Raw genomic sequence first — 16,514 nt, 5'->3', positions numbered from 1 at the left:
CTACTGCGCAATCACATTGCTGAACGCCGCCTATAAGGTACTTTCCCAAATTTTATGCCGCCGACTAATACCAATGAATCGCCTACTTTGAGCGTGCTTACGGCACACCTTGAGTTAACTTCCTGAAATCAGTAGGCGAAAGGCATCTGCTCGATTTCTCAAAATTACACCTTAATCAAAAAAATATTAGGTAGGCGTAGTAACGGACACTATCCTTCATAACGGTACCAAATAGTTTTCATAAAAGTTCCTAATTTTGAAAACCCGCGTTAGATGTCTTTCGCCATACAATCTGGCGTTAACTCATGCTGGCTATTTGCGCATATCGATAGCGCCTGGATGTGATGGCGGCGGGTAGAAAATCAGCCACTGCCAATAATTCATTGCAAGAGTTCGTGGGTAGAGATGTCGCAATTAATCGATTACTTCGATTAATCGATTCATCGTTGTGATAATCGATTAATTTTGAATCGATTATCCCAACGATTAATCGATTCAATAATCGAAATGAATCGTAGTAATCGATGGTTACTAATCGATCAATCAGAATTTTACGACATCGATGTCGAATTAATGATTATTTCGATTAATCGATTCATCGTTGTGATAATCGATTAATTTTGAATCGATTACTATACAATGATTAATCGATTCTAATCGACAAGAATCAAGAGTAATCAGTTAGTAATTAATCATTAATCGGATTACGACATCTCTATTCGTGAGACGGCACCAGGCGGGATTTATGGGTGAACGCTTACCACAACGCCAAAGTGAATATTTTGCTTTGCCAGCGCAATGAAGCTCTTATGCCAAGGATAATCGAAACAAATTTTAAGACTGGACATGAATCAAAACATCTGCTTCAACCACGGACTGACCTATACCTCCACCACAGTTTGTTTCGTAGTCAACATAGAAAATTCGCACTGACAGCCATGGATAAACACGGAAGAAAAGAGATGTGCGATCCACACTGACAGTTCCATAAACGAAAAGCAGAAGAAAAGAGATGCATCTACGAAAAACTACCAAAACATCAGACCCCTGGCTTCAACATGATATTGCATCGAAATTGTTAGGTACTCGTTTCTAAAACATCAGACATCAGACGAAAACATCAGAATTTTTGCCCTTTCTTTGGAAGGGTTCACAACTTCACTATGTATTTGTAACGCATTCCAGTTTAAATCGAAGATCATTGTACGCATCTGTCGTCGTTTTATCAAGGCCAATACATGTTCGATTGCTTTTCTTTTCTTCCTACTCCATTATGGATGATATGTATTATAAATTCAGTAGAAAACGAATTATAGCCGCTATCGAAATTGGATTTATCTATCCATACGTTAAACCTAATTTCAGGTGGTGCGCTGTAGCACATCACCAAATGAAAACAACGCTCCGAAGTTAGGAACTATGATTAGTAAAATCAACTTTAGCGGTTATAACTCGCTTTGACTGAATTGATAATATCTACCTAAACGTCAAATGTTGTATTGTACATATAGCATATTAAGTTTTGAACTTATGAATAATTTATTTCAGGATTGCATCGGATGATACTGACACGTCTGGTGCGGAGGAAAAACACCAGGAAAATTGACCAGAAAAAATCCAAAAGCATAAAAACATAAAAGCACAAGAAGTCTAATCGTGATGAAAAAACGATAAACTCAAGCCGAAAAACACAAAAGAACAAGCGGAACATCGCGAGGAAGAGGCGAAATTTCAGATTCGGAAGAAGACAAGAAGAGACCATTAAAAGTTCGTCTAAGATTGACATACGGAAGCTGGAACACGCTATCCGTGTTAAACCTAAAGATGGAACCAATAAAGACAATGGAAATCTGAAAGCATCTCTTGAAAAGCGTAAATCATCGTTGGTGCCGGAAATATCAACCGATCCGGGCAATTGTCGCCATCTTGACTCAATCGTTGGACAAGGGCAAACCAGTTGGTGATAAGCCAGATGTTGTTTCGGTGGAAAGTGATAGCGATGGAACGGCTTGGAGGATGCCCAGTCCGGATGTAGCTGTTATCGAGATGCTGAATCTGGAAGATTTGATGCGACAAAAGGCTTTGCTGCAGGCTTGTTTGGGAATTCGGCTCCGAAGATGAAGAGAAACTGAACCTAGCGCAGGAACGACCACTAAACCAGACAAACGAAAGAAGAAAAAATGATGATTGTATGATTGAGGGCGACTCAGCGCTGAAGATGTAAACCGTCTGTTGAAGAAGGCTCGCCAACGAGCACGCAGCCATGAAGAGCGCAAAGAAAGACTTCCGATGCGGACAAGCGAAATAGTCGTGGGAGGCAGATCGCAAGGCTCGAGCCAAGCAGCAAGAGTTAGAAAAGAACGTACTCGAAGAACATCGGCGACAGCGTGAACAAGAGGAACATCGAAGAATGGCCGAGGAACGATACCAACGAGAGCGGGCAAGGGACAGAGAACGGAACGGGATCGGGAGCGTGAGAGAGATCGAGAACGTGAAAGAGATCGTGCAAGGGCGAGACAACGCGAAAGGGACCGTTCGATGGAGAGGTATCGTGATCGACGAGGCTTGTCCGAGATCGACGATCGATGGAACGCAGGTGGGAACGGAGAATGTACAATTCACGTGATCGGTACCGTGGACGTAGCCGCAGCAGAGATAGAGATCGGGATCGCGACGACCGGGGTCTTATGACCGCGAGAACGATCGCAATGGAAGAGATCGTGGCGGACCCGTAAGCGACGTCCGGAGGACGATAGGTTTAAAGATTCGTTAAGTGAAGGCCTCAAGCAACAGAGGGTTCTAGTAGTGACAGCGATCTGGGCGACATCGATATTGACGATGAAGAAGATGAGGAAAAGATCATCGAAAGAGGAGAAAGCAACGCGAGAGCTTTTAAAGGTATGAAAAAACTCACTTAAAAACTCGATGATCCAGTTTGCATCAACTTCCCTCGCCAATAATTTTTTTCATAGTAATTATTATTTTTATATATGTATGGATCTGGGAAAATGACGATTTCTTTCCCTAAGGGCTTACGTAATAAGTCCCCTAGACGTAATAAAGGTTCCACAATAATTAATGTTGAACAAGTATATTCATAAGTACCTATGTCTATTTTCTCACAAACTTGATTCAACTTATTGATTTATTCAAGCTCGTGATTTCTACGATAAAACATTAAAAAAATTTCATTGCAGAAACTTGGCGCAGGAAACGAAGACAGCAATCCACCAGAAGCGCCAAAGGCAATTCAAACTAAAACTGAACCAAAAGTTGTCGTCACAAGCATGAAAGAAGCAGTAATCACATGAGCAAGTCGAAAAAATCAGATGAATATATCATTATTGACAAGCCGTCTCCGAAGGATTCTAACAGGCGGAGAAATCACCTAATGATTCGTTGACTCGCCCATGCCCATAACTAATGAGTTCCGAAGACCAAAACGACTCATTGGAGAGGATAAGTCCAAACAAGACAAAGACAAATCCAACAAACGTGCCGAATGGGACATGTTTGCCGAACAGGATATCGACTCGAACTTTGATTCACCCAGTACGGTGGTTGCTAATAAGCGAACGAGAATCCGCTCTTACTGATAACTGGGACGACGCAGAAGGATACTATCGGTGCGTATTGGTGAAGTGCTGGACATCGCTATGTGGTCGCAAACTACACAGGCCAAGGCGTTTTCGTACGGTAGTACGTGCTAGAGATCAAGCTCGAGGAAATGCTTTGGTAGCTGTAAAATTATAAGAACAACGAAATTATGTAAGTTTTTTATGTTTTGTTGAAGATTTGTTTTTAATGTTAACTATTTTGTAGGCATAAACCGGTCTTCGTGAGTTGGAAACTTTGAAGAAACTCAATGATACAGATCCAGAGGATCGATACCACTTCTCAGACTGTTTCGTCTTTTTTCCAAACGGGTTCGTGAACCCATAGCCACATAAAGAAAAAAATCGTTAATTTTTCTATTTTTCAACAGCATCTCCATGGTCTTGAACCGCTCTCTATGAATCTACGGGATACTTAAAAGTATGGTAAAACGTCGGATTACACATCAAAGCCGTCCACCTCCACAGCAGTTATTGTTGGCCTAAGCTGCTCAAAAATCCAACATCCTTCACGCCGACATCAAGCCGGACAACATTCTGGTCAACGACAACAATCTGGTGCTCAAGCTGTGCGATTTTGTTCTGCTTCGTCGGTGGCGGACAACGATATTACGCCGTTGGTATCACGTTCTATCGTGCACCGGAGATCATTCTCGGCCTTCCGTATGACTACGGAATCGACATGTGGTCCGCCGTTCACCATCTATGAATTGTATACTGGCAAAATCTTATTTAGTGGTAAATCAAATAATCAAATGCTTAAATTTTTCATGGATTTAAAGGGCAAGATACCGAACAAAATCATACGGAAAGGACAGTTCAAAGACCAGCACTTCGATGCGAACTGCAACTTCCTATCGCGAGATCGACAAAATCACGGAACGGGTAATTGGTTATTTTTCTTTGATTTTCGTTGCTTGAAATTCTCATGATTGTGGTAACGCACCAGATGCTTAAAACATCGAATCTCGTCTTTTTTTTTTTTTTAGTAGGGCAAAACGAAAATCTGTAATCATTAGGTGGCTCAAATTAGTATGGAAAAACTTTTTCAATTTTTTGATGCCCTCTTATTCGTTCTATTTGATGCCCTGATGCTCTGGATTTCAGCCAAATCGGTCAACGTTTGGGCGGTGCTAACTTTTAGAAGTTTATATGAAAAATGTATCCAGAAACATCCAAAACAGTGATTTGCAGTTAGACGGCACAATTTGGATGAAGAAATTATGATACTTAGATTGTAAAGAATTTATATACAGAATGGGAATAGGTGTAAGTAATGGAAATTTTCGACCCAAAAACTCTTTGTACTAGCCTTGATACCACTGGCCAATGGAGCAATACATCAGAGGAAGACTATCGAGAAAATTCCCACAACAAAATTTCAAACACCTGCGCAAGCCCAACGATCTCTCGGTTGCAGTCGTTAATTCCTTAAGAACACAGACAACAGCGACCACCACGTATGAGCCACATTGTCGCATTGTCTATCTGACGATGATGATAATTCATTTTGGATAACGAGTTAAATGTCTAACAGTCATTGGCATAATGTGTCGGTACCTTGGTTTATTTGGCAATATGACCATTTGGCATAATCGTTGAAAAATTTTTCAAACACTTACAGTGAGGTCATGTGGCATAACGACCATAACGACCCACAATAAAAAGTGAGCATATGAATACATTATTCCATCTTTAAAAATATGCACTTTGCTCGGAATAAGGCAGAGAGTGGACGACTTTTCTTACATTTGCCCGGAATAAGATAAAAGATTAGATGATTCCTTCTTTAAAAGTGTGCATTTGCCCGGAATTAGGCAAAAGTTAATGACCCTTCCTTCAAAAGTACGCATTTGTCCAGAACAAGGCAAGAGAGTGGATAACCCGTTCTTCAAAAGCACTCACTTAGTTTTATTTCTGCAGCTCGACAAACTTCGAGCAGACGTTTGACTAGCAAAATAAAATCTCATATCCTGGAAAAATGACGCTTGTTAGCTGATTTTCGGCTTGCTTATTGCAATTGTTTGCTTATTACAAATTTAAATTTAACTCATTTGCCCGGAGTAAGGTGAAGAGTGTATGATTGCTCCTAAAAGTATAGATTTGCTCGGAATAAGACGCAATATGATTCCTTTTCTACAAGTACGTGCGCATGAATATGGCAAATGAGCATATGATTCCATTATAACGAGAAAGATCAATACTCATTCTTTAAACGCACGCGTTTGCTTTGAAGAATTCTAATGGTAGATCCTTCCTCCATTTGAAGCATGCATTTATTCGTAAATGACAAAACTTTGTCCGGAACTGAACAAAAGACAAATGGCTCTTCTAATGCCCGCGTTTACCTGAAGATGTTATAATTCTTCTAACTTCAATTAATAATTATTTGAATTTATCAGTAATTTGGTGTGCGATGAAAATTCTTAGGTGTTATGTTTGTCATGTTTCTCTTAACTGCGGAGTTCCGACCCTAACGCTGGGACACATTTACGTGGTGTGTAACGGGGTAAGATCTACATTTACTGCCAGCTACATCAAATCCTGACCCAACGAATACCTTCCTCATTATCCAACTCCGTGGTACTTATGAGGGTGTCGCTAAGTCGGTGGCCTCTCTTAAGTAAGTATCACATCAACATCCTTCTCTCCTTAGTGACGGTGAAGATGGGCGTGACCAGGAGTATAATCAATATGGTGTAATATTGGTAGTAATCCTCATGCTTTTGTTTTTTGACGTAGAACTACGTCTTCTTTTCTATATTAGGTACACTTTACGATTGCAAAAATCGAAAACGTCACGAAAATATGATAGACTTTGACTTTAATATCTCACCGTTTCTCGGTGGATTTTCAATTTTCTTGGACCATTCGATCGGAAGAGTCAACGCTTTATACCCGATGTACACTGAAGTCGCTTTTTACGCGGTTATTTTACTGGAATCGCTTTTTATACGATTTTTCACTCGAATTTTGGATTTCGTGGTTCATTCAGACATATTTGGGATTTTCGCGGTTTTCAGTTGTTTTAATTTACGCGGCCCATATCCTCCGCGTAAAAACCGACTTCAGTGTATTACAATATTTATGTATGGTAATATTAACTATTGAAAACTTGCTAACAGTTAAGCATTCCGTTTCGGTGAAAAAGTCAATCTCGTTCAACTGTAACTTGCCTTTTCAACTAGTAATCTATTAGCATTCCCTTAGTTATAAATGGAAAGCTTTGCATGGTATGTGATAGTCAATGGTACACTATGCCCAGAGTGTCGAGAATGTTTCCCACTCTAAAACATCCTAGATCGGATCAAGAATCTGTCTCGCAATTTCTGGATTCTGCCTTTGTTTGCAGGCTAACTGGAAACTTCAAGCCAAAGACGTCAAATTAATGCAACTTTCAAGACTTTTAGCTGGTGCAGTTTGTTTCTGCTAACTTACACGAGCGTTTTCTCTCAGCTTGGGGGCGTTTGACGACAACTTCTCGCTTACATCTATTGATGTCAGTAGAGGGCTCAATCTTCTTCGCTGCTGCAGTGGACGTTCTGTGAAACTTCTGCTCATTTTGCTGATTCCTGGGTGTCTACCGGAGTAAACGCATGTCCGACCAACTCACGAAGCGTCCTGATTTACTCCATGGATGACCACCAACGCCGTTGAAAGCCCAGCTTTCACGATGGGCTTTTCTGTAACGAGCCACCGGGGCTTTAGACTAACAGGCGCTTTCTGCTCTGCTCCATTTCTATTGAGAAGAAATGAAGTAATCGTTTTAATTCATATATTTTCTTAAGCAATGTAAGGCCTCTTTAGATTAAGGTACCGCTTTTTGCCCTTCAGAAAGGAGCATACCAACTCTCAAAGGCGCCCCTCAATCAGTTTCGCTCAACAATAAGTGGATAATACTATTTGACCATGCATCGTACTGCAGTTCAAACATATTTTGCGTCTTCTTATGAGTTCCGATTCGTTTGCCTTTCTCGTATACTAAGTATACATAAAGGCTATATGTTCCTCAAAACAAACTTTGTATAGAGGCTCGGAGACCACTGTTATATACCAATCGACTCAGCTCGACGAATTGAGGTGATGTCTGTGTGTGTGTGCGTGTGTGTGTGTGTATGTGTGTGTGTGTGCACCAAAAGAGCAAAAGTTTAGCTCACTTTTTTGCACCCTCAACCAATTTACTCAACTGGTTGCATTCGACTATACTATTGTTTCCTATGAAATGGCCGGATCGAACTATGGGCTTGGAAGTTATGCCAAAATACTTTTCCTCATAAAAAGCGCGTAAAAAGTCTAGCTCACTTTTAATGCCTTACCTAAACGGATTCCCTCACAACAGGCTGCATTCGACGCAGTATCTTACTCCATTGTTTCCTATTGAAATGGACGGATCGGACAATGGTTTGGTAGTTATGAAAATACTTTTCTCATAAAAAGCGCGTAAAAAGTCTGGCTCATTTTAATGCACTTACCTGAACGGATTCCTCACAACAGGTTGCATTCGACGAGTATACTGCCCCATTGTTTCCTAAAAATTGGACGATCGGACAATAGGCTTGGTAGTTATGGCCAAAATACTATTTTTACCGGAAAGGCATCATCACCGCTAGGTGGATTAATCTGGGTTTTGTAGAGATCTGATTTCATTGCGTTTGGCATTTCTGAATCTCACCTTCACACACTCTAATCAGTCAGAGGTTCACGAATCCACCAAATTCTATCCGCTTCTTTCCTAATTAATCAGCGCTCTGGAGCTTTAGATTCATGCCATCGGCTTTAAAGTGGCCTAAGATTGAGTTTACGTTTTTATAATTTACCCATTATTCCATGCAAAAGTGGCAAAGGTGGGTCATCTAAAGCAGATTATAGTCGTTCCATACTCTTTCGACCATCACTCATAAGTATTAACAAGAATAGTAAGAACTAGAGCACAGTGTGGTAGATCTTTCTCCCAATGCACCACGTAAAAGGTGTCTAACCAGCATTACAGGCTCCGTTTAATGCCTGGCTAATTGTTTCACCCCAGGCCATTCATCCCCTCGGCGCCGGTCGCCTGACACCTTGATTCAGGTTAGGACGTCATATTGTCAGTTTCAGTGTTCAAGCAGGCGTCGATATGACCGGATTTACCGTCGCACTAATTCAGAGTATCCATATCCAGCGTAACGGGACGGCGGGTGCTAGTCTCTGTTCCAGTTAACATTGGTGATGGTTGCGCGGTACCTGAGTTGTCCACGTAGAATTTCGGACAGATAATGTCCATGTATTGTCGCCATTTTATCAATTTGGACGAGCCAAAATGCTCAAAGCATACCAATAATAGTGTAGAGATTCAACTGTTATAAATTGGATAGTGTCAGTGGTTTTTGAATTTTTAAAATTCGTACTGGAAGATGGATTTCAGAGATTTAACGTGGAGAGGCTTTATCAGTCAGGGTTGTGCTAAATCATTCTCAAACGATAATTATTGGAATTTTTATTTGATAACTTCTCAGGTGTGAAAGGTAGGCGAGTTGTCATCGGCGATAATTTTTCAAATTTTGGAAACGATTTTAATAAACACAAATTATCATTTAATGTAAACCTAAACCTAACTAATACCAATTTAATTCAACAATGAAGTTCAATCGATGTTTGGCATTGTTTGAGTGTTATATACAAAAAAAGTTCAAAGTACATTTACCATTGTTTCGAATCGAGATACAATTATCGAACGTCTTACTCTCCAAGTTTTTATCATTTGATAATTTGGATATGTGAACGCTTGAGAGTGTTGTTCTCAATTTTGTAAATTCTATTTTCAGTTTGTTTTTATTTCCTTTTCAAATGATGGTCCAAAATTATCTACATCACAGGGTTCGTAATGCTCACTCAACCTCAGGAGCACAGGATAAACAACCAAAGAAGCGATTCACCCTGGGCTTGAAAAGGCTGCTTTGGTCTCATCACACAGAAAAGTCGAAACATGTTCATACATATACAGCTACGTAGTTCAACGTCACCTTTGCGTACAACCTGAATGCATTTACTTTGAGTTTTTCTTGACTGGAATCAAATACTACTCCCTTCTTGATTTCTGATAGCATTCTAGATAAGGATCTCAAAAGTAAACATGAGTATCACTGTGTCCAATCTACGAATTACACCGTAACAATGCTAATGCTAATGCTAATGTTTCTCTTAACTGCGGAGTTCAGGCGCTGCCTTTTGGCACTTCACACTCCTCTTATGTTTCGTTGATCAAACATCCTACATCCTCCTCTATGAGAATGCTAAATGGAATCATTCCGGTGATGACCCAACACATACACACAATTTCATACGATATGGTGCGGTATGCGCTTGCAACCCGAAGACACATCAGTAGGTGAATTCTGTTCTATTTCTTGACATTGTGCCTTCCAGTGCCTTCTCTCATGCTGGCTCTTACCTTATAATCTACTGAGTCACGCACGCAATCAACCTACGCATCTGACTCTTTACCGCAGGTTCTGTTGGTAATCATTCACGACAAGGATCTTATCGCTATCGATGCCTTTTTGCCATACATAGGGTGTCTACTACCTAGAAAACCTGAAAACCTGGAATTATCAGAGTTTTTCCGTCCTGTAATATCAGGAATCGCTGACACGGAAATTTCAATACCGGTAATAAATACATCATGACATGAGTGAAATTTTTCAAAATTTGAAATGATCCACAACTTTGATTTAATTTGTATTTGCCATCATCAAAGGAATGTCTCAATCTAGGATTTATTCAGAATTTTTTTAGAATTCATTTTTTCTGAATTCATTGAAAAACTCTATGGATTTTCCTGGAGGAACTTCCGGAGAAATTTCTGTATCAATTTTCAAAGGAATTTTGGAGGATATTCGAAAGGAATTACTAAAGGAGTTTACATAGGTATTATTGGCGTAATTTTCAATTATTCCCCGAGTCCTCGTCCCGAAAGAATTTCTGAAGGAATTTCAAAAGAAATTTCATAGGAGGAATTTCAAATGATTTTAAAGAATTCCGTAAGAGAATCAGAAGAGATTTTCGAAAAAATCTAAAGATTTTTGAAGGATTTTGCTAAAGAGGTTTCGAAAGAATTCCGAAGGAAATCAAAATGGATTTTCCTAAAATTCTAAAGAAATTTCAAAGGAATTTTCAAACGTAATCTTCGAAAAACAATCCTATAGAATTTCCAAAGAATTCTGAGAGGATTCCAATATAAATTTCATTAAATTTCTGATAGATTTCTATGGAAATTCTAAAAAACTTCCAAGGTTCAAAGAAATTTCTAGAAGGCGGCGGCGTGGATCGGCGTGTAGATTTTTTACAATCATGTCAAAATCATGTGATTTTCTGCATTTTTCAGGATGTTTTCAAGACTTCAACGGGAGATTATTTTGAATTTCAACGGAAAAATCTAATAAACTTTTCCAGAAAATTATCTGAGCTTCTCCAACATATTCATTTGAAAATTATTTTCGATTTTACATGGCAACTACCATGAAGTTATGAGAATTCTTGAAAATTTCAAAGAAGTACTTAAGAATTTCTAAGGAAAATTGGTTCAAGTTTTTACAGGAAAATGTTAGAAAATCCACGCAATGTTTCTGTTGAGTATTCTTTGAAATTTACAGAAATTCTAAATTTTCCGGACTCCGCTCAAAATAAGGACATCACATGATAATTGAATTTCAACGGCAAATTGTTTAAATTTAAGATCATTGAATTTATGGACTTTTTTAAATTTTCCACGGTGATTTTTGCGAAATTTTACCAAAATTATTCAGAACTTAAGAGATTTAAAAAATACGAGAAACCGTTCGTAATTCAATGAAAAAATCAGTTTTTGGAGATATTTCAAAAATTTTCTTAACAAAAAAGTCATTTGATCGACTAGATCACTTGACGAAAATGCCATTTGGTAAATGGTCGTTTGGCGAAAAGTCATTTGGCCCGAAATATCTCTTCTGCAAAACAAATAATTTGATCCAAACGGCATTTTCCTATACCTATTCAGCTAAACGATTTTTTTTGCAAAATGATCAATTCAGCCATGACACTTGTCGAATGAACAAATTGCCAAAAGGCAATGGAGCTTAGCCCTTCCTAGGGAAAAAATAGCCCCTAAGTTTGAAAAGTTAGTTAGCAGTGATATAAATTTTCAACATATAGCATAATGAATTACTGAAAAGTTTGAAGAAAAGGGTTATCTCCATTTTCAGCCCATCATGTAATGAAATAAGTGGAAGGCAAATGAGCTTTTCTTTCTTTTCTGAGAAAGACTCCTTGGCACTGTTGTTAATTATGAAAGGCAATATCTAATGAGGCACAAAATATCAATCAAAGCAAACTGATACTTTGCCAGCAGTCAAAGACATTGCTCAACCATCACGGAGGAGTGACAGTTTCCATCAGACTTCCGCCTCGCAATCGATAATCCCCACAGATCCCATCAGCATCTAGAAGAGTTCTCATTGGAATCTCTAAGAATTCCTTCAGAATAATCGAAATATTCACCAGGAATCAGAAGTTCACACTGGATCTTTTCGGTATCGTTAGAATACCCTAAGTCTGTGGGGATACCTTCATAATCTATGGAGCATTTCTTTGGAATTCCTCTGGAGTCGTTCGAAGTTTTGTTTCGAAATCGTTCGGAGATTCGCTTGGGATTCCTTGACGAATGTTTCAAAATACTTCGATTTTCTTCAGAATCCTGAATATTTATTTCGAAGTCTCTCGACGTTTTGCCTCGAGTCCCTGAATGATTTGCTTCGAATCCTTCTAGGATCGGAATCTCTCGACGATTTGCTTGGAATCTCGATGAATTGCTTCGGAATCATTCGACAATTTGCTTCGGAATACATCGACAGTTGGCTTGAAATTCCTAGAAGATTATTTCGGGCTCCCTCGACATTTACAGAATCCTCATGAATTGCTCTGAATCATTCGACGATTTGCTTATTCAGCGATTGGCCTAACACTGAATGATTCCCTTTGGAATCGGAGAATTCTTTACGGAATCTCTGGAGGATTGGTAGGAGTCCCTCGACGATTTGCTACGGTATCCTTTGACGATTTGTTTACATCCCTGGAAAGCCTACGAAATCCCTGAACATTGACGTTGAAATTCCTGGAAGATTTCTGACGGAATCTCTGGACATTCCGTTGGAACTCAGGAACATTCTCGTCGAATTCCTGGAGGATTCTCATTGGAATCCTGAAACATTTCCGTCAGATTCCCTGGAACTTTCCGTTCAAATTCCTGGAATATTACAGGAAGTCTAAGCTAAGCTATATTCTTGTTTAGATATTCATCTTTTGATTACTTCACCTGTCAGTCTCAATTCTTATAAAATTTCAGAAATTCTCTGAGCCTCCCTGAACTAGCAGAAATAATTACGTACTTCCAGGAAATGTACAACAAATATATGGAACAGCAGAAACTATTTGAAACTTAAGGCTTCTTGAATAATCTCAATACAGCATCCATCCGCTAACTGGGCTAAAACATCAGTCCAGTTAACGAGCGCCGCTTTTTAACTGGGCTGTCGAGGGGATTTACGATGCACTGTTATGATCAATGTTTTACATGGAACGACAACAATATACCATTTAGACTCCCCTCGCAGGGGGGCAGCAGGGACCATGTCCAAGGGCTTGACGACCCCTCCCCAGCTGTCTGCGAGTCAGGGGGTTCTGCCTAGGAGGTGGTGGGGTTAACAGGGGGCTCTGTTAATTCCCTCCCAAAAACCACATATCCGCAAGCAAACCCTATCAAGCGACCGTGTCCCGCTTAAAGCATACAAGCCCCTAACCCCGAATCCCAAGGTGTCAGGCGACCCGTGTCGAAGGGATGAATGACCTGGGGGGTGAAACAATTAACCAGGTCGTTAACGGAGCCTGTGGAGGTTCCACAGAGTGAGGGCTGCTTCGGTGGCAAGCGGGTGGCAGTGGGTGGTACCCACACACCCCCAAGTGGTGCACATGTGGTGCAAGCGAATGGGAGTTGGGGGTATTACTCGTAATACCACCACAGAGTGAGGGACCGAGTGTATGGGTGAGCACACAAGTAAGTCTCGCATGGTACACGCAAAAAAAAGCGTTCATGAATTCGTGAACTAACAAGTTCACGGTGTATTTTTTCGTGAACAACAGTCACGGATTCTGGAACAAAGTCACGTTCTCTGGAACGTTCTGGAAAACGTGACTGGTGTTCCCGAATCCATGAATTAAATCACGGTGTATTTTTGCTGGTTCACGAATTCGGGAACGCTTTTTTTTGCGTGTACGCATGGTCGGTAGTGTTAGAATGACTGAAGTCCGGTGAGGCCTGGCAGGAGTGTCGGGGGGCAGATACCTCTGCGGCACCTCAGAAGTAGGGGACACGAAAGTCTCGCTGCGTCTGGCAGGAGTGTCGGGGGGTTGATGCTTCTGCGGCACCTCAGAAATCGGAGACATGTAAGGTAAGTGGTGCCACCCCGTTGCAGGATGGGGAGACCACCACATTGGCTGAGGACTATCTGGGCTTCAAAATGTCAATAGGTGGGTGCTGCCTGCAAAGTACCTAACGGAGACCTATTGGCAGGCACGCCTGACGTGCCGGGTGTTCCACGCCCAAACGATGCACAGGAGGTGCACAGAGTGGATAAAAATGGGAGATGGGGATATCACGACCCCCACTGAGTGAGTGACTGAATGTCAGGAGAGTGGTGCACAAGTGGTGCAAGCGATTGGGACTGAATGTATGAGCGAGCACACAAGTCAGACTCGCACGGTACGTATGGTCAGAGTGGCTGCTTAGGCAGTAGTGTGATCCGGCTGCTAGGGACGGATTGAGTGAAGTCTCGCTAGGCCTGGCAGGAGTGTCGGGGGGCAGATACCTCTGCGGCACCTCAGAAGTAGGGGACACGAAAGTCTCGCTATGACTGGCAGGAGTGTCGGGGGGTTGATGTTTCTGCGGCACCTCAGAAATAGGAGACATGAAAGGGTCTGCCTCGTAGCTGAGGTAGGAGCGGCATAGGAGCCACCAACCTAGGGTCGCCTCCGGCTTGGTAGACAAGTGGTGCAACCCTGTTGCAGGACGGGGTGAACACCACACTGAGTGAGGACTGTCTATGCTGTGAGATGGCGGCATGGGGTACCCCCTGCAGGGTACCTGTTAGTTAGTCCCTTGCAGTCATTCAAGCGGCATAGGCAGGTGAGTGTTGGGGCACATGTGGTGCCAGTTTGTCTTGTGCAAATGTGTTGCATGGGGAGTGTCGAAGAGTTGAGGCGCATACGTGCACTTGTGTACGTCATGGAGGGGGCGCAATGCCCAATAGTCATCCCCCGAAGTATTGCTTAATTGCGGGCCGGGGGAATGACTGGAGAAGAAGGAGTTGGTTTTAGTGGGTCGGGAGTGGTGATCCCATCCCCACACTACCTGGGTTCGCCTCCCCAGGTGTCTGTTTGCAGATTTCCAGTTTGCGCCCAGTTTGTGAACTGTTTCTGTACATCATTAAGAACTTTTTGAAACGGAAAGAATAATTCATAGACTCTAAGAAGTTTTTCGGAATAGATTTCTCCTTTACAATCCCGTAAACTTCCACGACTCACAATGACGGGAACCCGGACAAAACCTCAAAAAAATTTGTTCGTTTCGCGAACTCGTATTTTTTTAATTTCACATATATTAAATGAACTGATTCCAAAATTTGATGATTGTAGCTTGTAAAATAATTTTTTGGTTGGTTGTTGAAGTTAATGCTGTGAAGCATATCCAGAACAAAAATTTGTATGGGAAAAGAAAATTTGACTAAAGTTGTTTTCGGGAACGATTCGGTGGTTAGGTTAGTACCACGATTTGCTCTTAGCTGCTCCAAAGCTGGAAATTGACTGCTTCATTGTTAGAATGAGGACGCTGTTAACGCTTCAGACCCCATGGCTTGCGCCTCCAGAAGTACTCGAGTAGCATAGTATATGTTGGACACCAATTCTAACCTCAAAATGAATTTAGCGTTGCAAAATTACTCTTTGGTGATAAATTTGAGCAACATATTAGATTTTGTTCGGCATTTGTATGGGGGCCCGCCACTGTGCGACTGTCAGTTTTACCACTGATTAACTGTGAAACGTTCAAAGATATTTTTAGATCTAGAAATTAAAAAAGGTATTGGTAGTACATATTAGATTTTTTAGTCATCCATATGGTATTTCCTTTAAATAATCATGGGTAGGACAATGCTTCGACTGTCCTACCAAGGTATTTTCATGCGTAGGACATGTCCTACTTGTTCCACCTACTCCCGGCGCCACTGATTTCGATATACTATTGAAGAGGAGTGCGGTGCGAGTTTGAAACATCGAAAATTGAAACATCGACAAATTTGGCCACATGGATAACGGTTAACACTACACTGCCGTCATTCGCATATTTGTCCCATGTTTGCTGTGGTTTCCTATATACATGGGACAATTATGCGTATAACAGCAGTACAGGCCTGGTAGCGAGTCACTTTTTAGTGACTTGGTCACTATTTTGAGTCTAGTCACTAAAAACTTACTGTTTGCATCCAAAAGTCACTATTTTTCGGAAAATGGTCACTAAAGTCACTATTGTAAAAAAGTTCAAAATAAAAATCATTTCTTCTTATTATGATCAACCAAATCAAATGTGGAAACGGGCTTGGCTAACATTCCTGCTTCTTACGCAGAGGCCCGTCCGATTTCTTCTACTTTTGTATCTTTCCATATATCAATCAATTGCTATCAATTGCTAGAACTAAAAATGGGTTTTCATTCCGTTTCCATATTCTATCCTCTACCTACATCTAGTTCTGGCGGTTCAATATGAGCAAAAAAGCTCGTTTCTGGCGTCCTATTTACCGTACCAACCCGTTAACCAAGATGGAACCTATGCCATGA

The 16,514-nt window shown here is 40.9% G+C and overlaps 1 pseudogene; it reads left to right on the top strand.

The window, feature by feature from the left end:
* LOC134209319 (serine/threonine-protein kinase PRP4 homolog) overlaps window positions 1-16,514 on the top strand; it is a 22,314-nt pseudogene extending 5,800 nt beyond the window's left edge.

This window comes from Armigeres subalbatus, chromosome 2 (assembly GCF_024139115.2).
Source record: "Armigeres subalbatus isolate Guangzhou_Male chromosome 2, GZ_Asu_2, whole genome shotgun sequence".
NCBI classification, from domain to species: domain Eukaryota; kingdom Metazoa; phylum Arthropoda; class Insecta; order Diptera; family Culicidae; genus Armigeres; species Armigeres subalbatus.
The sequence above is the reverse complement of the archived record's forward strand: the minus strand, read 5'-3'. Positions and strand labels throughout refer to the sequence as shown.